General features: G+C 44.9%; 1 long non-coding RNA gene across 1 annotated transcript; it reads left to right on the forward strand.

The window, feature by feature from the left end:
* Window positions 1–6,185: 6,185 nt before the first annotated feature.
* LOC114839532 lies at window positions 6,186–7,918 on the forward strand. Its single transcript, XR_004575995.1, has 3 exons — window positions 6,186–6,393; window positions 7,025–7,080; window positions 7,301–7,918. It is a non-coding gene; the product is annotated as an uncharacterized LOC114839532 (long non-coding RNA).
* The last annotated feature ends 18,751 nt before the right edge of the window (window positions 7,919–26,669 follow it).

Below are 26,669 nucleotides of genomic sequence, written 5' to 3' on the forward strand. Positions count from 1 at the left end.
TATATTTCAAGTGTTTATTTCTTTTAATTTTGATGATTATAACTGACAACTAATGAAAACCCCAAATTCAGTATATCAGAAAATTTGAATTTTGTGAAAAGGTTCAATATAGGCTCTGTGCACAAGCGTATGGACAAACTTCCGCTTTAGCCAGATGTCGGCATATAATTTTCCGGTTTACTTAAGGCGATCACCCGCGTCGCCCAAAATTTCAGTTTTTAGTAGATGTCTCCAAGACCTGCCTAAAATAAGCATTAGTGATGTCCATCGAATTGTTGATGCCTGGTCCCCTGCTCCAACAAGCAAGCGGAACAAGGGATTCAAACTCTACGTATCGAGTTATCTGCACAACTACGAGGGTAAGTAGTTTACTGTGGTGTGCCGGCCGGCTATCGGCTAAGCTTGTTAGCGACGTGTTCCTTTTTAGTGTAGTATTAGGCAGGACAATAGAATGCATAAAAATTCACCCTAGCCTCAAAAACGGCATAAGAACTCTGGCTGAGCTGGACAAGTAGTCAGGAATACTTCGGTGACTAGCAAGAGCTTTTTCAAGTCACTCCTCACTTTCTGCATGCATTGTAGCTGCATGTCTTCTATTATATCATTGGTTTGTTTGAGCTCAACATTGTTTAAACTGCTTATTTTCCGTGGTAATGGAATGGACAGGTATTTGCATATAGTGGGAAGTGGAGACGTGATCATCTGTTTTTTTTGTAGACAACTAAGTGTAGTGGTAGACTAGTACTGCTATAAAGGAATTGGAAAACTAGTTTACTCTTTATATCATTATAATACAGTCCCAACTCATAACGACATGTAAGAATTTAATTTAGATTTTTATTGTAATTGACAATATTCTTCTATTTATGCTATCAGAGCCATTTGGCTTCATTGATCATACATTGCAGAGGATATTTAGTGATGTAGTACAACGTGAGATGAGATGTGCGCTCCCCTTATAAAATAAAACTAGCAGTCAGGGAAACTTCAGTGACTGGCAGAACTTTTTCAAGCCCCTCTTGAGGATTATCCCAATTTACGATTATCCTGATCATAATCGTGAGTATTTTCCATCACAATTAGTACTAAAATGGTCTATCGTCTCATCCCTAGTGCCAATCAACCCCGGTCTCCCCTATTTGGACAGTTAAGTAAAAAATTACTGTAATTACTGTACATTAAATGCATATGAAAACACGATTCAAATAGGAATATGAGACTAAACGACAGACTAACCTTTTATTTCTGGCTTTTACAACACATGTAAGTTCTACCAACTAAGAATGAAAGCACTTTCAGATTTCTGTCCCGCCATTTCATGCACACAGTATTGGGACAATTAAACTTAAAGCAGTGCTCAGCACATGTGGGAACTCATTCAAGACTCTAAGTAAAGCATTCCAGATGACTACCTCATGAAGCTGGTTGAGTGAATGACAAGAGTGTGCAAAGCTGATGGCAGAGCTTAAGGTTTAGATGTTTAATGTCTAATGTTGTAGGCTACAGTGAAAATGCTAATATAATATTTTTGATAATATGTAATGAAATATGTGAAGCATTTATTTGGGCTGCAATCTGAGGTGAAGTTAATTGCAGATTTCAGAGGCTGGTAACTCTAAGGAACTTCTGTGCAGTAGAGGTAGCTCTGGGTCTTCCTTCCATGTGGCGGTCCTCAAGAGTGCCAGTTTCATCATGAAGATAGATGTTTTTGCGACTGCACTTGAAGAAACTTTCATATTTCTTGAAATCTTCCGGATTGACTGACATTCATGTCTTAAAGTAATGAAGGACTGTGGTTTGTCTTTGCTTATCTGAGTTGTTCTTGCCATGACATGGACTACTACAGTACAGACAAAATTATGTACTACCTACCTTGTCACAACAACGCTAAATAGCTCAATCGCATTAAGCAAAAACATTCAACAAATTACCTTTCAACACTTGCAGGACCAAGGCCACATTCTCTTTAAATTCCGGTCAGTGCAAAGTTAACACAATGTGGTAGACATGTTGTTATTCTGTAGTACAATGAAATCATATTGCTTATTCTAAGTATAATCCAGTAATTTAGTAAGGCCTTTATTTGTTTCAGTTCTGCACACTTGTACAGGATGTGGCTACAGCACATAGGTATAGCTTTGGTTAACATCTCAAGGGCTGTAGACATCTTGTTATCTTGGTAGGCTGAAGTTTGCAGAGCAGATGGTGGGATGTGTAGACTAACCATGCATGGGAGGAGGACACAGAGGGCTGTACTGAATGTATATAGGCCTGAGCTCAACCTTCAACAGGGAGCTCTTGACCTGACTCTGCTAACAGTTTTGTTAACTGCTCCAGGTTTATAAATATGGAATGAAGCTTTACATGTGAAAATAATCTACAGTCTCTTTGCCTTTCCCATTCAGTGATATCCATGACAGTTTGGCTAACGCCGTTCACTGATTGTTCCCGGGGACTCCAATGTTAACTGTGCGCAGTGATTTCCATGACACACATACACAACCATTCAGAAATGTAGGGTAACTTAGAAATGATCTTATTTTCCATGAAAACATACATAAAATAAATCTGAATTGGAAATATAGCAAAATTAACTGGAGATGTAGACACTGACAAGGTTAGAAATAATTATTTTTGAATTGAAATAATAATCGTGTCCTTCAAACTTTGCTTTCGTCAAAGAATCCTCCATTTGCAGCAATTACAAGCTTGCAGGCCTTTGGCATTCTACACAATTTCTTGAAGTAATCTGAAGAGATTTTACCCCATGCTTTCCCTCCCACAAATTGGATTGGCTTGATGGGCAATTACTTACCATATGGTCAAGCTGCTCCCACAACAGCTCTATAGGGTTGAGATCCAGTGCCTGTACTGAACACTTCATTCTAGACAGAATACCAGCTGACTGTTTCTTCCCTAAATAGTTATTGTGTAGTTTGGAGCGGTGCTTTGGGTCATTGTCCTGTTCTAGTAGGAAATTGGCTCCAATTAAGCGCTGCCGACAGGGTATTGCATGTCATTGCAAAATTAAGTGATAGTCTTTCTTCTTCAAGATCCCTTTTTCTCTGTTCACATCTCCCACTATACCACCACCAAAGCACCCCAGACCATCACATTGCCTCCACCAAGCTTGACAGATGGCATCAAGCACTCCTCCTCCAGCATCTTTTTATTTGGTTTGTGTCTCATGAATGTTCTTCTTTGTGACACCTCAAACCTAGAATTGACTGACCATAACACTTTATTCAAATCTTCCTTTTCCAGTGTCTGTTTTCCTTTGCCCATCTTAATCTTTTCTTTTTATTGGCCAGTCTGAGATATGTTCTTTACTGTATTTCTAATCAATATTACACGGTAGTGTGTAATGGATTTTTTTGCATTTTGATATGAGTTGCAAGGACATATGTAACTGTCCCAAAAATTATGGAAAATTATTTGAGATTACAATGAAAGTGCCTTTAGTGTTAGTCTGCACACTAACACTAAATGCCTTTTTAGAGTGTTAGGCTAAGCTTAAATTTGTATCCAAAATCTGCAAAAGAAAAGGTGTATAACTTAACAAATCACGTCTTCCAGAGACTTTCCTGATTCTAACCATGGAACCTATGAGTTTGTAGCTCAAACCATTTGGTTGTGGCAGTTGTTTTTGTGACAACAACACTGCCACTGATGAATGTCCGATCGAAATATGACTGATCGAGGATCAGTGTTTTCCTCTTCCTCTCCTCCTTGAAAAATGTATACCAAACGTTTCCTTCACTAATGAGTTGAAATGTAGAGACATATATGTGATTGTGATCTCTTCAGGACACTGCCCCATGGCATGTCCAGAGTCCTGATACCACCAATTCCCTCTCCAGAGTCCTGACACCATCCATTCCCTCTCCAGAGTCCTGACACCATCCATTCCCTAACCAGAGGCCTGACACCACCCATTCCCTCTCCAGAGTCCTGACACCACCCATTCCTGCTCCAGAGTCCTGATACCACCCATTCCCTAACCAGATTCGTGACACCACCCATTCCCTAACCAGAGGCCTAATGCTAAACTGTAATGCTGGTATGGAATGTAAATGCAAAAGAGACACAATCAGACTAGGATCAAATCTATAGATTTACATGTATATACATTTGATTTCTAGGTAATTTGATTAACTATTAATGAAATGATAAATCGAAGTAATATAAATGCAAAGGGGTCCTGGCCTTTCAGGAAGGTATTCTAACATGCCGTAATTTCAGGAGAACGGTTGAGGGCGACAAAGCATGGGTTTGGAATTAACGAGAATATTGACTATACCAGACCCACATCACGACGCTTCTCTTTGAGGGGAAGAAAGAAAACGCTGTCATTGATTGAACTTACATCTGACAGTTTTTCACATGGCTATTAGATCAACTTTGGTCCTTGATATTCTTTTGGTGCAATAGTTATGTATGTCCTGTCAATTATTTTGTGACTTTTCCCACCCTTATATAGGCCTAGTTATTTAGATCAATTAAGATTGATTGGTGTGTTGTCGCATCCACCAGTCTCACTCCTGCTACCTGGAACAACGACCCCACACAACTTCCAACCATTAACAGTCCAGGCTCCCTGGCTATATATTACATTAATAAATGACACCAATGATTTTATGACATTCAAAAACTATATAGATCAGTTAATGCTTAGCATTCCTGACTCCTGGTGTTATAACGTTAGATAGTTCGTTTGAGTGTTTTCTTTGACAGTGTGCTGCATAAAACATAGGTGCCTTAATCTCAGTAGAAAGGCACTATTTCATAGATTTATCTTACATAATTTCCAACTACAATAATCAGTGCAGCCCTACGTTTAACATGTAGAGGAGACTTTTAGCAGTTCTGGACCAGAGTAATAGAAACCTTTTCATTCAGCAGTATATAATTCAATATCTATACAATGGTAATTTGAGCTTGAACAAAAGAAAAACAATATTCTAGATTTAACTGACATTTTTACATTTCTCAGGAAATGGACTAGGAGATTCAGGTAAAGCAGACTGCAAAGCAGAGGTTAAAACTCAGAACATATAGAGAATGAACTTGGTGTAAACTGTATATTTTATTAGTAATTTAAAATGCATTTAAGATAACATTGGTTAATGTCACTAATGATATTTTTCTTTCTCAGGAGATATAAACTGAGACTACAGACAATGCAGGAGATATAAACTGAGACTACGGACAGTTTAGGAGATAAAAACTGAGACTACAGACAGTTCAGGAGATATAAACTGAGACTACAGACAGTTCAGGAGATAAAAACTGAGACTACAGACAGTTCAGGAGATATAAACTGAGACTACAGACAGTTCAGACTGGAGGGCAACACAGTAATGTTGATGAGGGAGATGATGGTACATTGGTCAATGATATCAACACCAGTTGATCTCCCTAATGAGGTTATAATAACATCTAGGATGAGTCCCAACATTTAAGTGTCTACTAAAGATCTCCACTGGGATGTCCTCTCTCCAGTGGATTTTGTTCTTATACTCAGGACATATGGATTTATTAATTATTATAATGTTATTGTAATGTTGTAAAAGGGGCTTTATAAAATAATTTTGATTAATTGATTGAACTAACCATTTCTGTCAATGGAGAGAGGAAGGTAACTATGTAAAGGGGCTTTTGAAAGTGTGCTCATGGACACAGAAAATTCCACATGTTCTTTTGAGTCTGTTATTACATAAAGCAAAAGCACGAGTAAGAGCTCCAAACTGTTGCACTTTTACAAACCTCTCACTTTTTTACCATTCAATTATTTTAGAGTTTGCCCCAATCAGGTATGTGTAATTAGAGATGAAAGAATGACCCCTCTCTTTGTTTATAGGTACTGCAGTTACTTGTTTCTCACATATGCCCTTTAGAAAGGCCTCTTGCTGGAACCGTTTGTGAACCTAAGTGAACACTGTTGTTAGAATTCTTCAATGGTTTCTGACTCTGAAAGTTCAGGCAATTACAGCATCCATATTAGGAACATTATCATTCCTCCCACTCGATCATCACTCCTCCCCCTGTCAAACATCACCCCTCCCTTGGTCAAGTATCCGCTATCGTCTTGTCAAACATCACCCCGTTTAAGCTTTAGTCCTCACCTGGTCAATCGTCAGTCCTCCCCTGGTCAGTCATCAGCCCTACCCTGGTCAATCGTCAGTCTTCCCCTAGTCAATCGTCTGTCCCCCCCTAATCAATTGTCAGTCCTCCCTTGGTAAATCGTCAGCCCTCCTCCCGTCAAACATCAGCAATCCCCTTAGTAAAGTATCAGTCAAAAGTATATGATTTCTCCCAGCGAATAAAACGAGCAGAAACACTGGAACTATTATCACATGGACTCAATAAAGAAGAGGTGCTAGCTTGTGTAAGGTAAGATCAATTAGAAAATTATGTTTTTGCGCTTTCATAATTGCAACATGTCACCTTTATTGAAATACTGTTGTATATTTGCTTAGTTAGATTAATTTTTTTCCGTTGTTTAGCCGTTCTGCTAAATAATGTTATCTTAAATAAAAAGTTTGCCGTTTATGGTTAGCTATTTGGCTGGCTAGCTAGCTAACTTGTTTAGCTGGCTGCTGCTAACTGGCTGGATGCCTGGCTAGTGGACTGGCTGGCTGGCTTAAGCACACCAATAAATAAATAGAACTGTAGCTATTTATTTTTGACCAAAAGATTATAGGAACCTTCAGTGACATTGCTAATTTTAGCCAGATAATTACCAACTACTTAACGTTCCAAAATCCACAGTTAATTATTTCATATTCCATTTTGTGGTGCCTATTACATTTAATGCTTTACAACAGTACTATTTAAACAAAAAAGTTTATTATCAAGTATGTAATTCTAAGGAAATGTGTTGTTGTCCGACTTATGATTCTCCAAATTAATAAACTGTTGACAATCTGTGGCTAGATCTATTTTGTTTAATCAGTAACAATGTTTACCTATTATAAATGCATACTGCAGAGGTCATGTTACTATTCTAGTATTTTTCATTTAGGAACATGGGAGACCCCAAAGCTCTTTATGAAGCCCTAAAGAAAGAGCTAGATGAAGGTAGGTTAAATCCCACACTTATGTCTCCTGGAACCTGCACCTCAAACTCTTTTCAGCAACCACCACACTCACTTGTATGTATACTGGTAACATTAGGGTAATACTAGAACACCCTCCAAGATTATTATTTTATAATGGAAATATAGAAATATTTGTCTATATGTTAAATTCCGATTTTTTTGTGGAATAACAACATTTTCAGATATGTTTACTTTTACAGATGCAGAAGCCATTTTTAAAGTGGCAAAAGAATGTCAACATAAGGGCAAAAGTAAGCGCAAACATTTTCCACTTTCCAAAGCCACAGAGCAAAAATATATAAAAATAAGGATCCGTCCAATGGCTTGGAAAGAAAAAACTAAAGTGACAGGGGGAAAGTACATTAGAGTTGTTGCTGAGGAGGAGTCGTCCACATTTTTACTGGACCCCACTGATGGCTACAATGAAATTGTGGCCGCTGCCAAAGACAGACTTTGACCTTCCAGGTCTTCACACTCTGCCATGACGATGGGACACCTTGGCCAAGGGCGGACTTTGAATAAGAGCATATGACCCTATCAGAAATAAAGGATGTCTGGAAGAAAACTTTCTTTGTTGGACGAAGATCCATGGGTAATATTTAGTTCAGTGCCATGATAATAATACATTTTGGGGATACTTATTCTTGATATGCATTATTGGATGTAATCGGTTTTCAAACAGCAGGATACAGTTACTGGGCTGAGGAACGGGTAAGATAACAGTATATAAGCCTCTTCAATATGTATGACAATGTTACTATTACCAGAATTCAGTGGTACATATTGAATGTGTTTTAAAAAGTTCTCTACAACTGTTGTTTTTGTGGTAAACATTGTATTATTTGATATTACATGTTTTTGTCTGTTCATTGTTAGCCTATGCTCAAAAAAGTATGGCTTCATGGGTCTGTTCCTACAAATTCTGAGGTATGAATTCAAACATAATGATTCACAAATAATAACACTAGGTACCTCTTTAAGTAAGCTTGTTATGTGTGGGTGTGACAATAAGATGACCTACTTTAGTTATTTAAGTCAGGACTGACATTGCATAGTTTATTAACACTTATATAGTGCCATTATAATGACATAAACAGCTCCTGAATGGTGTTGTTTTTGTGACCAGGTGCTCCCAGGGTGTAGGTCAGACAGAATGTCTTGTATAAATCTTTCCAACCCATTGCTTCCAGTTCCAGCATTGTCCTGCCACCCTCGGTTAGTTGGTCATTGGAAACGTATATTGGCAATATATACTGGTTGCTGTTGATTGTGCCCCCTATGTCCTTAATGTGTTTTACAAGTGTTTAATTCCCTACTTTATACATGCTTAGTGAAACTTGACACTTTTTGATCCTCCTGAAACACATTGCCTACACATTTTGCCTACAGAAAGTTTACAGAAATCAGTAGCTATTCTAGTCTTCCAATTGTAAAGAGGGGTTGTTTGGTTTTGAACATTGTCAATATTATGTGTTCTTGGGATGGTAACCTGCTCTCAGTTTTTGTGTATGTTGTCATTAGGTGTATTAAAGGATGTATTTTTCTATTTATTATAAGCCACAAGAAAATGATTCAAGTTCCCCGTCAGAGGATTTCTTGGCAGGTAAAAAAAAGGTCAACTACTGATTAAGTTCTCATTTAACCAAGTACATTCAAATGTCTTTACCATATTTAAATAATCACTCTTTTTACAGACTCACAACAACCAAATTATCCGGTTGAGGTGAGATTTAGCATGGAGGTCTATTTCTATCAGACAAAAGTTTTCCAACTTGCTTCATGCAAAATATTAACAATGCTGTCATGTTATCAAAGGGGAAATATTATTTCGATTTAATAGGTAAGATATCATGTCACCGTATAGAAGAATTTACATAATCTGTAGTCAAATGTTGTCATACATATTTTCTGTCATTATTATTCTTAAAAGATTTAGACAACTACTCTGAGGATGCGGAGGTGGCCAGAGACAAGGTTGGATAATTAAGCAATAATCCTGGAAGAGGTGTGGTATATTGGCAAAATACCACAGCTAATTAGTGTTATTAGGCACAGCACAAAGTAGCCATGGTATTACTTCCAAGGTACCTTTGTTGAATTAATAATAAAACAACATACATTAGAGTAATCAAAAACTCAATTCATATAGTAGTAAAAATATACTCCATTGATGTTTTTTGTTGCTCTTCAATGACTAGGGTCTGGCTGAACAACAGGGGTTTGAAGAAACTGAAGTTTTAGAATCGCCTTCTCGTGAGTACAGTACTAATAATGAAAAGGATGTAATGGGAAATGCAAAGACAAAGTGTTACAACTATATTTTTCCACACATATTTCAGTTTATTTGCAGCGACTGCCATATGTGCCAGTGGATCAAATTACTTATGATTCCGAGAACGTGGTTGGAAAGGGAGCTTTTGCAATAGTCTACAAAGGCATGTACCAAAATACCCCGGCTGTGATCAAGCGGCTACTGATAGACTCCAACTCACAAGACGATGTAGCACATGAAATCTTTGTCAGCACGTAAGTGATATATTTTCTTATCCTAATGGGAAATAGTTGGGCATCCACTGATGCTTTCCTATATATTTTTGTTAGTCAAATAATATCCACTTACAATCCACTTTTGGATCACTTTGACCTTTCTATGGATAATGTGCGAGGAGAAAGATTAGGTAATGTCACGTCCTGGTTATGTCCCTAGCCATCTCTGCGCTGGGCTCGGGGCATAGTCAGGACAAGACAGGAGGTGGCACATCTAGCCACCTCCAATCCTTTTGGTCTCCCCAATTGGAGGCAGGTGTCGGTCGTTGCCTCCAATTGGGGACCCTATTTAAGTTCCTTGTTTTGCTTTGTCAGTGTGGTTCATTTTGGGTTTTGCCTTCAATGTAATAGCCCATGTCACTGGTTGCTGCTTTTGCGTTTGTCCTTCTTTTGATTAAAACCATGCATTACACCTTTTACTTTGATTCTGCGCCTGTATCCTTCCACAACCCAGCACGTGACAGAATGAACCAACGAAAAGGAATCCGCAGGCGCACAAGTAAGACCTGCCATGGTCACAGGGACAACTCCCTGTGGTTGTGGGAGAAGCCAGATACGCCAGAGGAGGAAGCTCGGCGTCTCTGCGTTTATTCCGGCTACTCCCCTCCGATTCAGCCTATGAGAGGGGAGTATTCCTGGAGAGGCGATTGGGGGTCTGACTCCCTCTCCTCGGACAATGAGGAGGTGGTGTATGGGAGAGTGGAGGAAGACCCCCTGGAGGAGTAAAACCGGAGGTCGCCCCAAGACCTTTTTGGGGGGGTGCTATGGGGCGTAGACCAGTGGGGAGAGGTCAAGCCCCTATGCCGGCAGGAGGAGGATGTAGTGAAGGGGCTCCTACAGGAGATGTAGAAGGCGGAGAGGACGGGTCGTAGGAGAGGAGGCCATAGGAGGAATCAGCAGCCCGTGCCTCCTACCTGCCACGGGTTGGAAGGAACGAGTGGTCCCCTGGCCATTCGGCGTGCTCCACTCCCTACTCCGTGGCCTGCTACCGCCCCGCGGCGCCCTGCTTCCCCAGCTGCTGCTCCGCAGTCGGCTTTACGCCCGGTGCCAGCCCCAAGGCGCCGGGTGTTTGTTAGTCAAATAATATCCACTTACTATCCACTTTTGGATCACTTTGACCTTTCTATGGATACTGTGCGAGGAGAAAGATTAGGTAATGTCACGTCCTGGCTATGCCCCTAGCCATCCTGCTGCCCAGGAGCCGCAGCCAGCGCCCCCGCGCTGCCCAGGAGCCGCAGCCAGCAGCGCCGGCAGCTCCTCCAGCTGTCCAGTGGCCGCAGCCTCCAGCTCGTCCCGCGGCGCCCTCTCCTGCCCTGGAGCCACCGCCTCTCCCTGCGGCGCCCTCTCCTGCCCTGGACTCTGCGGCGCCCTCTCCGGTCCCGGCCGCTCCGCTGGCTCTCCCTGCTCCTGTTCCTCCGTCGGCACCTGACCCTCCTCCGGCTCCTGCTCCTCCGCCGGCTGCTGTCCCTCCACCGGCTCTCCCGGCTCCTGTCCTTCCACCGGCTCTCCCTGCTCCTCGGCCGTATCCTGCTCCTCGGCCGTCTCCTGCTCCTCCCCCGTCTCCTGTCCCTCCACCGGCTCTCCCGGCTCCTGTCCCTCCGCCGGCTCTCCCGGCTCCTGTCCCTCCGCCGGCTCTCCCGGCTCCGCTGGCTCTACCGTCGGCTCCTGCTACTCCACGGGCTCCTGCCCCTCTGCCTGCTCCTGTCCCTCCTCCGGCTCTCCCGTCTCCTGGCCCTCCACCTCCCCGGCCTGTACCGGCAGCTCCGGGTGCTGAGCCTCCGCCTGTCCAGGTGTTGTCGTCCCGGTCTTGCGGTCGGGAGCCCGCGCCTTTGGGGGGGGGGGTACTGTCACGTCCTGGTTATGTCCCTAGCCATCTCTGCGCTGGGCTCGGGGCATAGTCAGGACAAGACAGGAGGTGGCACATCTAGCCACCTCCAATCCTTTTGGTCTCCAATTGGAGGCAGGTGTCGGTCGTTGCCTCCAATTGGGGACCCTATTTAAGTTCCTTGTTTTGCTTTGCCAGTGTGGTTCATTTTGGTTTTTGCCTTCAATGGAATATCCCATGTCACTGGTTGTTGCTTTTGCTTAAGTCCTTCTTTTGATTAAAACCATGCATTACACCTTTTACTTTGATTCTGCGGCTGTGTCCTTCCACAACCCAGCACGTGACAGGTAAGAGGTGGATACTTATACCCCTGGAGTACTATTCATGTTGATGAAGCTCTGAACAGACGTCTGAGCCATCCATGCATTGTGAGAATGATGGGAGCGCCAAGGACAGCAACCAATGAGTTTGATAGCCAATGTTTGATAGCCAATGAGTCTATACATGGGAGTAATCTGGATCCCATCCTTCACAACCAATCTGCAAAACTGGTGTGGCGTTAACAGTGAACATACAAGCCACTCTGAGTAATTTACTTCGTTTCTGGTTCTTTCAAACTTGGTCTATGCTCAACACTACTACTTTTTCACACAAATTATTCAGTTTGAGTCATCATATTCTTGCTCACAAATGTATGTTGTATTTTGGGCCAAACATATTTGAATAGTTAAGGGGTGCAAAATGGTAAGGTACCATTATGTTACAGTGTATTGAAATCTTATCTCACCTTGTTAACTATGCTTACCTTGTACGTTCAATATTCAACTAGATGGAGAGACAAAACAGGCCATTGGGTTCCAGGTTTGCCTTGCTGTTGAGTACATCCATTCAAAGAGCATTATACACCAGGATATCAAACCAGGCAACATTGTTGTAAGTGGGCTGGTTAAATATTTGGAATATACCATCATTTTAACCTAGAAATATGAATATCTGCATGAATATCTGGGAAATCTTTATTTCTGTAGGTGGAGAAAAAAGGCAAGAGAGCTTTTTTAACTGATAGGGGCATGGCAAACATTCACGACACAGTTTCCCTGAAAATAGGCAGCCAGACCATTGTTCCACCTGCTGGTCCTCTCTGGGGAACAGTCTACTACCGTGCTCCTGAATGTGAGCTAAACTACAATCCTGCAACGTGGCATTCAGATGTGTGGTCTGTTGGTGCTACCTTTGTAGAGCTTTTTACAGGTTCTCTGCCTTGGAATGTAAGACAACCTCGTGAAGTTAAAGCACTGCTTTCTTCCCGGACTGAGCCCCATGCTTTGGCCTTGGTTTCCCCAACATGGAAAGACACTATAACCCAGTGCCTTATGTATGAACCAGAACAACGACCCACAGCAAGGACCCAGGCCAAGGTTTTCCAGTCTGGGCTTGACCTCCAAACTCTTGGTCAATTATTTTTAGGGGAGTAATGGACTTCTCAGGAATGTGCAGGCCACTGAAGCCATAGGCAATTTTAAATAATGTTCCTGAAACCATTTTCTTATTACGCTGGAAATGGAAAATACATTAGTACCTAATTCCTTTCATATCCTGGCTGGGCAGGATCCGTTTTTTTTTTTTTTTACTTCAGTGCAAGATTGGCTTTGAAATGTTTTCAATAACCAACATCCACTCTTCTTTTTTCTAGTTACATATATACTGTATGTATACTGTGCTGGAGTGTCCACCTTGGTCCTTTTTATCACCTGCTCATAAAATTCACCTGGGCAGGCACCCTTTCACAATGTTGTTATGGTGACTCTATTAAAGTGACTATTTGCTCAGTGCATGTTTAAAGCAGACGTCTCAGTCCCCTATCTATTATGGGTTGCAGTAGAGCCGAACAAAGTGCTTTTTCAAACAAAAAGTAATAATTCACAAAAGAAATGATAACTCTTTGCTTAAGGCTACATATCTATGACACATTCAGTACACATCTATAAGCATTTTAACAATGTGTTGTAATATGTATGAATCGCTTTATTTGGTGTAAATCTGAATATAGTTTTGAAAAATACAAATGTGTCACCTCTTTTTTTCTGAAAACCAGGAGCGGCAAAACATGGGTGTCTGCTGTGTAAACAATTCAAAATTGGATTAGGAGTGTAGGTGTAAGGAATACGACCCACAGGCAGGTGTAGATGCATGCACAAAGCAAGAAAGGGTTTTATTTTAGGTGACAAGACAAAAACAACAGCCAGGCAAAATAGTCTGGCAGGCTATAGGTCTAAATCCAAAGAATAGAGGCAGGCTACAGCACAGGTAAAGGCTAGCAGGAGACATGAAAAAACAGGTAAATGACCCAAAAACACAGTAGGTCAGGTTCTGATGACAATGGGGTTGTCCTACACCTTACTAGGTCCTCAATATTAATTCATTGTAAGGACCCTAAATGTTTATATAAAAAAGACAAGCCTCTTCAAAATGTTGAGGCTGATCAACAGAAAGATCAATCAACTTTTCTAAGAAATAGTTCTTCAAGCACACATATGCAGCCATCGACCGCTCTACACACGTGGTCAATGTGGAGAGCAGAACGAGCAAGAAACCTGTGGCAGAGAGTTCAGAAAGCTTCATTAGCAACCAGCAGTGCTGCTCCATCACACAGCAGTGCTGCTCCATCATCACACAGCAGTGCTGCTCCATCATCACACAGCAGTGCTGCTCCATCATCACACAGCAGTGCTGCTCCATCTTCACACAGCAGTGCTGCTCCATCACACAGCAGTGCTGCTCCATCTTCACACAGCAGTGCTGCTCCATCTTCACACAGCAGTGCTGCTCCATCACACAGCAGTGCTGCTCCATCTTCACACAGCAGTGATGCAGCATAGTGTGTCAGGTCTCTGTCCACTGGACAAAGCAGATTCTGTGTTCCTTTGAGAAATGACGCAAGTGAGAAAATTACATCAGTACCCAAAGATTTTACATTTGAACATTTCTGAACATTTGAAGATAAGTTATTAAAAATGCATGCGAGTTACCAGTGGTAGGTGTGAAATACATGAGGTTTGGTTTTCCAAAAGGCCCAGCTGCTCCAACTTGCCTCTGGATCATGTGGTCATTCCATTCGTTCTGTTCTGTTTGAAGCTGCTTCTCAACAAGTGTGAGGTAGCAGTATTGGACCAAGTGTCTACAAATGAAATACATTAAGCAGACGTAGACAGCATTTACCCTAAAGGTGGTTAATTACTAGAGTGAAAATTGTTGGAATAGAGACCCTTGTCTTTCTTATCAGATTGCAATGATTCTCTGTACAGCACATGTACTCACATGTGTATAGGATTAGATATGTCCAACAAATGAGTAACCTGCATGGACTTCAAAGGAATAACAATAATATTAATAATACACTAAGTAGATAACAGTGACCTAAATGTTGGACTAATAAAACATGACAATAACATGGTGCTTAATAGTCCACCCCCTGACATATGGATAACAAAAAGGTAAGAGAAGATTACAGGGACACAGAACTATGTACCTCAAAGTAGATTTGCCAGTGAAAAATCCATGATCTTTTCAGCACACTGTTGAAAGCTTCAGCACCCTGGGGATAATGGTAAATTAAAGAGTAAAATAGGTAAGAGTGAAAAAAGTTACATGTCTTCCACAGTGTTTTTCTAAAAATTCTACAGAGTGCAAAATCAATCAATCAAATGTATTTATAAATCCCTTTTCACTCTTACCTTGTACTTGATTAATTAATTAGGTTACTAATTTGTGGCGTTGGATGCACCAATACATAACATCCCAGTGGTTCTCAACTGGATTCAGGTCTGGGGAATGTGAGGGCCAATCAGTGGCATCAATTATGCAGAAACTGCCTACACACTCTGGCCACATGAGCCCGGGCATTGTCCTGCACCAGGAGGAACCCAGGGCCCACTGCACCAGAATTATGGGTGATGGGTCTGAGGATTCAATCCCGGTACCTAACAGCAGTCAGGGTACTGTTGGCTAGCATGTGGAGGTCTGTGTGACCCTCCAAGGATATGCCTCCTCAGACCATCACTGACCCATCGCCAAACCGGTCATGCTGGATGATGTTGCAGGCAGCATAACGTTCACCACGGCATCTCCAGACTCTTTCATGTATTTTACGTGCTCAGTGTGAACCTGCTCTCATCTGTGAAGAGAACAGGGCACCAATGGTGGACCTGCCAATTCTGACGTTCTCTGGTGAATGCCAGTCGAGTTGCATGGTGCTGGGTTGTGAGCACAGGTCCCATTAGAGGACGCCATGCCCTCATGCCACCCTCATGGAGTCTGTTTCTGACAGTTTGGTCAGGAACATGCACACCAGTAGCCTGCTGGAGGTCCTTCTGTAGGGCTCAGGCAGAGCTACTCCTGTTCCTCCTTCCACAAAGGAGCAGATACAGGTGTTTCTGTAAAAGCACTTTGTGACAACTGCTGTCGTAAAAAGGGCTTTATAAATAAATTTGATTGATTTGATTGAGATATCAGTCCTGCTGCTGGGTTGATGCCCTTCTACGGCCCTTTCCAGCTCTCCTTGTGTAACGGCCCATATCCTGGTACCTACTCCATGCTCTTGAAACTGTACTGGGAGACACAGCAATGGTTTGCAAATGATCCTGCTAAACAGCTACAATCTTGTACCCTTACTTGTATCTTGCACAAAAGTCAAAAACTTAACATAGGCTGAAAATAGCAAGCTAACGTTAACTGTGAGGGCTGCAACTCGGGTCAAATATTTAGCTAGAACATTCTGTAAATTGGTAAATGATTTAGCCTAGACTATTCAAACTACTGAAAACCCAAACTAAAAATGTTAAAAATGTAAGCAAATTTATGCTAAAAAAAATCTATAGAAAGCTGGCTTCCTACATGTTTCTCACCTTGACCTTCTTCAAGTATGGATACATTTTCTGTTCTGATCTCAACAAGTCTGGGCAAATTACTGAGTAGACACCAATCAGAGGTAGCATTTCTATGTCATCATAATGTAGACTTCTCACAAAGTATTTTACAGTATTTTTAAATGACAAAATACAAAACATCAACCATTTTGGTACAAAATTTTAAACCATTTTCATCAACCTTATCAAATACAAATGACAAAATCCTATTGTGTGTTTTGGAAATTGGGACTCTGACAGTCTGTCGTTGGTGGTTGACTTTCATTAAGTACTTCAAACAAAAGATATGTTAGACATTTCTTTACTTCTACCTCTCAGTACAATAAAGAAATATTTCTAACCGTCAACTGCATTCATTTTCTCTGCATTGAATTGCAGGTCACTCTTTATGTTGGCTAGCAGTAGGCTGATGTTTGTTAGCAAGCTAGAGTAACATCAACCAGCTTTTGCAGTTGTTTGAATTCGAGTCAATGAGAGAAGCTTGCAGTGCAATGTATGTAGTATTCCTTAGCTGGCAAGGTGACAGTGTTCGTGTCTACCATCTGAAAGGCACTCAATGCACATAGCTAACATGAGGCTAATCCAGTAAATGTGTTTTATGTTGGTAGGGTTCACACACAACAGCCGAATTTGCAGAGCTACAGTAGCAAGCCAACCGATGGGGCAAACTAAAACAGTATTAGAGTACTACTTTTGGTGTCCCCCTCAAAAATTGCTCTTGAGAAAATGTTATGTATTTGTCCCCTCCAAACTTGATGTCAGATTTCCGCCCCTGCATCAAAGGCAATAGTTTGGCAGACATCTGACACTTGAGATGGTGGAGGAAGACAGAAGATACAGTACAATCCTGTAGAAGACATATTACTGACTCCCTAGTGAGGAGTTCACCAGCTCAATTGTTCAGAGGTCTCTAATGCAGTCTTAAGCTTCAAAAGAGTTGTCTGACACAGCCTGTACTGCATACACAGACAGATCCTAGAGTGTGTTGTGACATTTTGTCACTGAGCTCATGTGAAAAGTTGTGATGACTGGAATTGGGTCTTGCAAGACATCCTGTGAGAAAATCTACAGTTAGGACTGGAAATAATTGGACACTGACACAAGTTTTGTTATTTTGTCTGTTTACCAAAATATATTCAAGTTACAGTTAAATAATGAATATGGGCGGTCTTTCAGCTTTGATATGAGAGTATTCACATCCAAACTGGAGGAAGGGTTTAGAAATTACAGCTCTTTAATATGAAGCCCCCTCTTTTTCAGGGGACCCATAGTAATTGGACAGTTGACTCCAAAGCTGATTCATGGACAAGTATGCGCTATTCCTTTGTTATATCTTTACCAATTAAGCAGGTAAAAGGTCTAGAGTTGATTCCAGGTGTGGCATTCGCATTTGGAAGCTGTTGCTGTGAACCCACAACATGTGGTCAAAGTAGCTCTCAATGCAAGTAAAACAGGCCATCTTTAGGCTGCAAAAAAACAAAAATTCATCAGAGAGATAACAGGTACAGTAGGAGTGGCCAAATCAACAGTTTGTTACATTCGGAGAAACAACAGTGGTGGATGATCATAGGATCCTTTCCATGGTAAAGAAAAATTCCTTTACCACATCCAGTCAAGTGAAGAACACTTTCCAGGACCACCCAACGCAAAACTTCTGCAAAATAGGCTAATTCGTTTGTACTGGTTTGTGCTGTTAACATTTTCGTTTGTGTTGCTATCATTTTATAGATATTAAGGAATATTTTATAGGTCATTCTGGGGTCACGCAGCCCCCCAACATGCTCCGATTTCAACCAAAATAGTCTCATTTGTTTGTGCTTCATTTGTGCCGTAAAAAGTTTTGTTTGTGCTACTAGTTTTTGGTAAGTAACCTACATTTCTACTGGATAGCGTATTGTCTTCACTCTTTCCACCACAGCTCTGTCAATGCTTAATCTGTGTATATAAAATATTATTTTACCAGACCGTTATGATTTCCTGATATTTGCTACATCTTGTGTTATGATTGGGTCTGTTGGGATGGTTGAATGCAAAATAAACAAAAACAATCTTTCCTGGTTTATTTGTGTATCTTTCCTGGTTCATTTATGAGTATCATCTGCTATACTTCACTTCACCACCATTGGGCGCTAAGTGACACTTCTGTTCAAGGTGGTCTTGTTGAGTGTAGTAGAGGAAAACTTAAACCATAACACGATGTAGTTATTTAACATCCTCAACTAAATCAAATATCTGGACAATGTAAGTAAAATGTCTTATTAGTGTCAGTTAATACAATATTAGTGAACTTTAAGAATAATGGTACAACTTTAAAAGCTAAGATTGAAAATACATTGACAACAGAAAGCTCATTTCTAATACTAATATTGCTAATATAACTAAGAAATTCAAATTACATTTGCCCCTTGTTGTGCATTATGGGTTTTTTGAATAATTTGTGTATCTAGGGGCCAACATTAATACATGTTTTCTGTACATGAAACCTTTTTGACCCAAAATAGAAGACTGAAATTAGTAATTATTTTACTTTTTTATGCCAGATGCCCAAAAAAAACAGCAGTAGACCGGGATTCCATTTTCACAGTCCTGTGTTCATCAAAAGAAGCCATAGTAAAAAATGGCAACATTGCCACTCCTAACAACAGTGTCTGGACAGAGCTGAGTGAGCAGCTAGGAAACAAGATCACTGCAAAGGCCCTCTACACTTATGTTAAATTAAACAGACAACATCTGGTCTGCTTTAGAGTTTAATTATGAAAGTGATTATGAAACAAGTGGCAGTAGTGATGAAACTGATTTTGAGCCAGGGTCCCTTTCTCCCAAACCAAAAGACTGCAAGACTTTTGACCTTGATGTGACAACTGCGACCTCTGCTGGTTCACCTCCCCCTGCAGTGGGCGGGCCCCAGCGGTCGACGTCACCGGCTTTCTGACACCACCGTCTCATCATACATTTCACCTGTGTCCCGTTTAGTGCACCTGTTCCTCATCATCGCTGTTTCCCCCCGGTATATATGTTCCCTCTGCTCCCCCTGTCTTTGTGTGTGATTGTCTCCGACAGTGTCAAAGAGCTGTGCGACGCTTCGTACCATATATATTGTATATCTCTCCTGGATACCATTAAATATCCTTCTACCACGCCTTCTCCTGCTCCTCCTTGTTCCCACACCCCGAAGCCGTGACAGAATCACACACCAATACTACAACAAGGATATGGAGCCTGAAGGAGCCACAGGCGAGGTCGGTGTTGCGGAGGCAGTTCAAGTACACTCAACAATGCTGGCCAGCCTAGGCGCTGCAATGGACAGCGTACTGAAAGCGGTGCAGCGCTTAGAGCTGAGCCAGCGGAACCCCGCAGCACCGGCCGTCTCTACGCCTCCCCAAGCCACGCCGCCCAACACGGGAGCGATGGCCATTCCGCTACCCAGGGCCTACGACGGGGCGGCGGACCGCTGCCAGGGTTTCCTGCTGCAACTGGACATCGCGCTCCAGGCATTGTATCCTGCGCCGACCGAAGCCCAGAAGATCTCTTCACTCGTCTCCTGCCTGTCCGGGAGAGCCCTGGAGTGGGCCACCGCCGTTTGGAACTTCGAGCAGCCCACCCAGGGCAGCTACGCTGAGTTCACCCGCCGCTTCCGAGTCGTGTTTGACCATCCGCACGAAGGGAGAGAGGCGGGTGAACGACTGTTCCACCTACGGCAGGAGACGAGATCGGCGCAGGAGTTCGCTCTGGAGTTCCGGACCCTGGCAGCGGGATCGGGGTGGAACGAGCGGGCTCTGATCGACCACTACCGGTGTAGCCTACGCGAGGACGTCCGGAGGGAGCTGGCTTGTCGAGACGTGTCCCTCTCCTTTGACCAACTGGCGGACATCTCCATCCGTCTCGACAACCTGCTAGCTGCCCGAGGACGTCCCGGTAGAGGCCCGCCCGTTCCACCCTGCCAACCCGTCACCGCCGTCCCCGTGGAATTGGGGGCGGCTGCACTGCCGGGCAGACGTCGGGGAGGGCAGGTGCGGAATGCCTCCAGGGGGCAACGAGGCCGTAATACTGCACCACGCCGCACCTCCCTCCCTGAGTCAAGAGGCGACAGGCAGGGCACTTCCGCATCACCCCAGGTAGCACATGCACATTCACCACTAACCTCTTCCCTCTCTATGTGCACTGTCCCTGTTAGGTTCCCCGGATTTCCGCTGCTTGCCCGGTGTAAGGCGCTGGTAGACTCAGGCGCAGCCGGGAATTTCATGGATAGGTCTTTTGCCCTACGGTCGCACATACCCCTCCAGGACCTCGACACCCCCCTGCCCGTGAGAGCTTTAGACAGCCGGCCACTAGGGTCCGGTCTGGTCACGAGTTGCACTGTTCCCCTCCTCCTGATTACCGACAGCCGACACAGCGAAACCATTACATTCCACATCATCGACTCTCCCACGTTCCCAGTCGTTTTAGGTTTCCCCTGGTTGTCCCTACACGACCCCTTCATCTCCTGGTCTAGTCGACGTCTGTCGGGGTGGTCGCGGAAGTGCCAGGGTAGGTGTTTGGGTGTTTCCGTTGGCTCGACCTCGGTGGAAAGTCCAGACAGTGCGCCCGCCGTGCCCATTCCCCCCGAATACAGGGACTTGGCTACGGTTTTCTCCAAAGCCAAGGCTGCTGTGTTGCCACCACACCGGCTGGGGGATTGTGCGATAGACCTCGTTGACGGAGCCGCACTCCCGAAGGGTCACGTGTATCCACTGTCCCGCACCGAAACGGAGACTATGAACGCCTACGTTGCGGAAGCGTTGGAACAGGGCTACATCAGGCCCTCCAAGTCACAGGTCTCCTCGAGTTTCTTTTTTGTGAAAAAGAAGGACGGTGGTTTGCGCCCGTGCATCGATTACCGGGCGCTGAACAAGATCACCATTCCGTTCCGCTACCCTCTCCCTTTGATCTCTGCGGAGGTGGAGAGGATGCACGGGGCCCGCTTTTTCACTAAATTAGACCTCAGGAGTGCCTATAACCTGGTGCGTATCCGGGAAGGAGACGAATGGAAAACCGCTTTTAGTACCACGTCTGGCCATTACGAGTATTTAGTGATGCCGTACGGGTTGATGAATGCTCCTTCAGTCTTCCAGTCCTTCGTCAACGACGTATTCCGAGACTTGTTGTGCGAAGGAGTGGTAGTGTATATTGATGACATCTTGATATTCACTGCCACCCGCGCCAAACATGTCTCGTTAGTGCGCAGAGTGCTGGCTCGACTGCTGGAGCATGACCTGTACGTGAAAGCCGAGAAGTGTCTGTTTTTCCAGTCGTCTGTGTCCTTCCTGGGTTATCGCTTTTCCAGCACAGGTGTGGCTATGGAGGAGCCTCACATTGACGCCGTGCGTAATTGGCCGACCCCAACCACGGTTAAGGACGTGCAACGTTTCTTAGGCTTCTCCAATTACTATAGGAGGTTTATCCGGGGCTTTAGCCAGGTAGCGGCTCCGATCACCTCCCTTCTGAAAGGGGGGGCGACCCGGTTGCGGTGGACCGTGGACGCGGAGCGGGCGTTTGTGGAACTGAAACATCGTTTCACCACCGCTCCGGTCCTGGCCCATCCCGACCCGTCGCTCCAGTTCATCGTGGAGGTGGACGCGTCCGATTGTGGGCTCGGTGCCATCCTCTCCCAACGGACGGGGTGTCGTAACACGCTCCGTCCCTGTGCCTTCTTCTCCCAGAAGCTCAGTGCGGCGGAGCGGAACTACGACATTGGTGATCGTGAGCTGCTGGCCGTGGTTCGAGCTCTGTCGGCGTGGAGGCACTGGTTAGAGGGGGCTAAACACCCTTTCCTCGTCTGGACTGACCACCGGAACCTGGAGTACATGCGGGCAGCGAGGAGGCTGACCCCTCGCCAGGCAAGGTGGGCTATGTTCTTCACCCGGTTTGTGTTTACTCTCACCTACAGGCCGGGGAGTAAGAACGTCGGGGCTGACGCGCTGTCCCGCCAGCATGACACGGAGGAGAGGCCAGTGGATGATGCTCCCGTGCTCCCGGAGTCATGCATTGTGGCACCGGTGGTATGGGAACTGGACGCGGACATCGCCGGAGCGCAGCGCGACGAGCCCTCTCCGCCCACATGCCCTGAGGGCCGTACGTATGTGCCGGCGTCTGTCCGCGACCGCCTCATCTACTGGGCGCATACATCTCCCTCCTCCGGTCATCCTGGCATCGGGCCAACAGTGCGCGCCCTGGCCGGTAAGTACTGGTGGCCCACTTTAGCTAAGGACGTCAGGGTATACGTCTCTTCCTGCTCGGTGTGTGCCCAGAGTAAGGCACCCCGGCACCTACCTGTGGGCAAGTTGCACCCCTTGCCCATTCCACAACGGCCATGGTCCCACATTTCTGTTGATTTCTTGACAGATCTCCCCCCTTCCCAGGGCCATACCACCATCCTGGTCGTTGTGGATCGGTTTTCGAAGTCCTGCCGCCTCTTGCCTCTGCCCGGCCTTCCTACTGCCCTACAGACCGCGGAGGCCCTGTTCACACACGTCTTCCGGCACTATGGGGTGCCCGAGGACATCGTGTCTGACCGGGGTCCCCAATTCACGTCTAGGGTGTGGAAGGCATTTATGCAGCACCTGGGGATCTCGGTCAGCCTGACCTCGGGCTACCATCCCCAGTCCAACGGGCAGGTGGAACGGGTCAATCAAGAAGTGGGTAGGTTCCTCCGGTCCTACTGCCAGGACCGGCCGGGGGAGTGGGCAGAGTTTCTGCCGTGGGCAGAATACGCACTGAATTCTCTGCACCACTCCTCCACGGGCGTGACGCCTTTCCAGTGTGTCCTGGGCTACCAGCCGGTCCTGGCGCCGTGGACGCCGAGCCAGACCGGTACCCCTGCGGTGGACGACTGGTTCCGGCGGGCAGCGGGCACATGGGAGGCAGTACAATCCCGCCTCCGGCTCGCTGTCCGCCGTCAAAAGACCAATGCAGACCGCCACCGCGGGGAGGCCCCGGTGTATCGGCCGGGCGACCGGGTCTGGCTCTCGTCCAGGGACCTGCCCCTCCGCCTGCCCTGCCGGAAGCTGGCCCCGCGGTTTGTGGGGCCTTTTAAAGTCCTGAGGAGAGTCAACGAGGTAACATATCGGTTACGCCTTCCCCCCGACTACCGTATTAACCCCTCGTTTCATGTGTCTCTCCTCAGGCCGGTGGTGGATGGTCCCCTCCAGGGGTGTGAGGTGCGGGAGGTGCCCCCTCCCCCTCTGGACATCGAGGGGGCCCCGGCGTACTCTGTCCGCTCCATCATTGACTCGAGGCGCCGGACGGGGGGCCTCCAGTACCTCGTGGAGTGGGAGGGGTACGGCCCGGAGGAGCGGAGCTGGGTTCCGGTGAAGGACGTCCTGGCTCCCGTCCTTGTCCGCGACTTCCATCGGCGTCGGCCGGACCGCCCTGCTCCGCGCCCCCCGGGTCGGCCCCGAGGCCGGCGTCGTCGCGCGGCTGGGGCCGCGCGTCAGGGGGGGGGTACTGTGACAACTGCGACCTCTGCTGGTTCACCTCCCCCTGCAGTGGGCGGGCCCCAGCGGTCGACGTCACCGGCTTTCTGACACCACCGTCTCATCATACATTTCACCTGTGTCCCGTTTAGTGCACCTGTTCCTCATCATCGCTGTTTCCCCCCGGTATATATGTTCCCTCTGCTCCCCCTGTCTTTGTGTGTGATTGTCTCCGACAGTGTCAAAGAGCTGTGCGACGCTTCGTACCATATATATTGTATATCTCTCCTGGATACCATTAAATATCCTTCTACCACGCCTTCTCCTGCTCCTCCTTGTTCCCACACCCCGAAGCCGTGACACTTGAAGATCCATTAGACAAATGGATTGAATTTTCTTCCTGATAAGGTTAAATACAAAAACAAGTTCTCTAAAACATGATTCTGAAACCTGGCATCTGGACTCATGTGATAAATCCTCATGTTTGGAAAGAAGTGAAAAGCCCCAGCACATTTAGCGTATTTAAAAGAGCCAAGGTCTATCCCTCAGCCACATTTAAATACATTGAAATCAGAGGCAACTGTAAGCATTGTCATGGTCACCTTTACAAATGTGACAGAGAGCCTGAAATTAACAGCCCAGTGGTGCTCAAGTGTTTTATTAAAAACATTGATGACTCCCTGCACACTGGCTGTTCCAAGCATGCCATATTGGGAAAGTTTAATGTGCAGATAGCCAAAGAACTGTTAGAATGGAGCCCCATGTATGGAGAGCATCAGAGGCAACAAAGCTGATGGATTTTAGAGATCCTGAGCCAAGCCATCTACCCAATTTGGGAACCCTGCGCAAAGCATAGCAAGAGAGAAATTACTTAGAATTAGGCGACAAGGATCCTATTTTGTCATTGCAGATGTTAAAATACAGTTAACCTTAGCATTAAAGACATTGGACTGGACACATTTTTCTGTCAATATTGGAGTCAAACACAAATGTATATGTACACTGTGAGTTTTGATGCAACTGGCTCAATAGTGAGTAAACTAGTTAGACCAAATGGCATGTCTGGCCATATCGTCTTATATTAGGGCGTTCCAGTGTCCCAGTGGAGCAATTGCTGTCAGAGAGACATGATATTAATGCAATAAAACAATGGTTGACAGAATGGATTTGCGCAGGTGCACCAATTCCAAAAGGGGTTGTGAGTGACTTTTCTCTGGCTCGGAGCTCTGGTCAAGGCTTTTACTCCTCATCCTGATATGAAGACCTACATCAATGTGTGTTTTGGGGTCTTACTCAGTAACCAGTCTGCAAAACTGCCACCTTGTTTCATCCGTGTTGATGTTGCACACTGCATCAAGACGACCTGCCAGTGGGACTGCTTAAAAATAAAATATAAATACACATCGCATTAAAGATTTCTTTGTGAGGTCAGTGGCACAGCTTCTCAAGTCGCAATCTGTGGACAAAGTAAAAGATCTACTATGCAGTATTACCATTGTGGCTCTCAGCGAAGCAGAGGGCAATGACAGCTCTGGAGCCCCCCTCATATCAGAAAGGTGCAAGAAATACTAGAAAGCCAGACTTGCAGATGAGTGTGTCATCATCCCAGATGTAGAGGGTGAGGACCTGGAAGGAGTGGATCCATGTGAACAAATACACACAGACCTACTGCAGTGGGTGACAGACATATGTGAGGGGAGCAGGTCACTTGCCGTGGCTAACGGTGATCGAGATAATATGCACTTCCTCCCGGAGATTGTTCCCAATATAATCAGGCTTGCAAGTTACTTGCCACTCTGGACAGGGGTGATGATCCCTCACTTTCGGAGCACCAACATCACTGCAAGTTCAGCCAATGCTGAAGCATGAGAACTTGCCTATTCGGGTGAATCGATTCATTGCGTGACATCTTTCCTTCATTAAATGCAAAATGTGACTTTGTATTGCAAAAATGAAGGTGAAGATGCAGTTGTCGCAACAGTAATCATCAAAGGCGCCAATCCACTACCCTCTACCACCTGCAGTGCAGATGGAAAACAAGAAATGGATGAGGCCTTGTTGTACCACCAAAAAAGAGGAAGAGGAATTCTTACCTCTCTTCTTGTCCTGAATGGCTCCATGCCAATCCATCTGCGAGAGGGGAAAGACTGAAAGTGGAACATTAAAAAAAGTATACTTCAATCAACAACCTGTCAAATCAAGAATGTGTGTGAAGAACACATGTGCATTTGATGGTTTTTGTCAATGCTTATGTTGTGCTTTCTGTGACAGTGTCACTGTTGGAAATATTGTATATTTAAATATTGCTCGCAGTGAAGAACAACCTCCTCCAGCTAGTGAAAACCATCACCACAAAGAGTCTGACCCCACAGGCCTACATACAGAGGGCAGAGCTGCTGAGTGGAATATTCAAAGCTGCCTAATTGAGGTCTGGTGCTCTCCAAATCGATGAACAGTGCCACATCTCCACTATCATTGAAAAGACAATGCGAAAACATGAAAGCGTTTACTTCACAAAACAGTGCTCCTCACAGTGTTGCAGTCTCAGCACCCAAGTAAAATTCCATTTGTTTCTACTTCTGTTGCTGTACTTCAGGCTTCTGGCATCACTCATCTTCAGACCGCAGTGGAACAAGGACTTAATCTTCCGGAGTCCCCCTGCCAATCCAAAGTCCATCTCAGTGTCCCTCTGCATTGAAGACAGACTCCACCTCAGGACAAGTGCTCTGTGCAGGGAAAGTTTCTCACAGTTACAGTCTGGGAGAACTTCTGTGGATTGAGATTTTGGAAGCGATTCCACTGCAATTCCACCAGAAATTAA

Source organism: Esox lucius, chromosome 7 (assembly GCF_011004845.1).
Source record: "Esox lucius isolate fEsoLuc1 chromosome 7, fEsoLuc1.pri, whole genome shotgun sequence".
Classification (NCBI taxonomy): domain Eukaryota; kingdom Metazoa; phylum Chordata; class Actinopteri; order Esociformes; family Esocidae; genus Esox; species Esox lucius.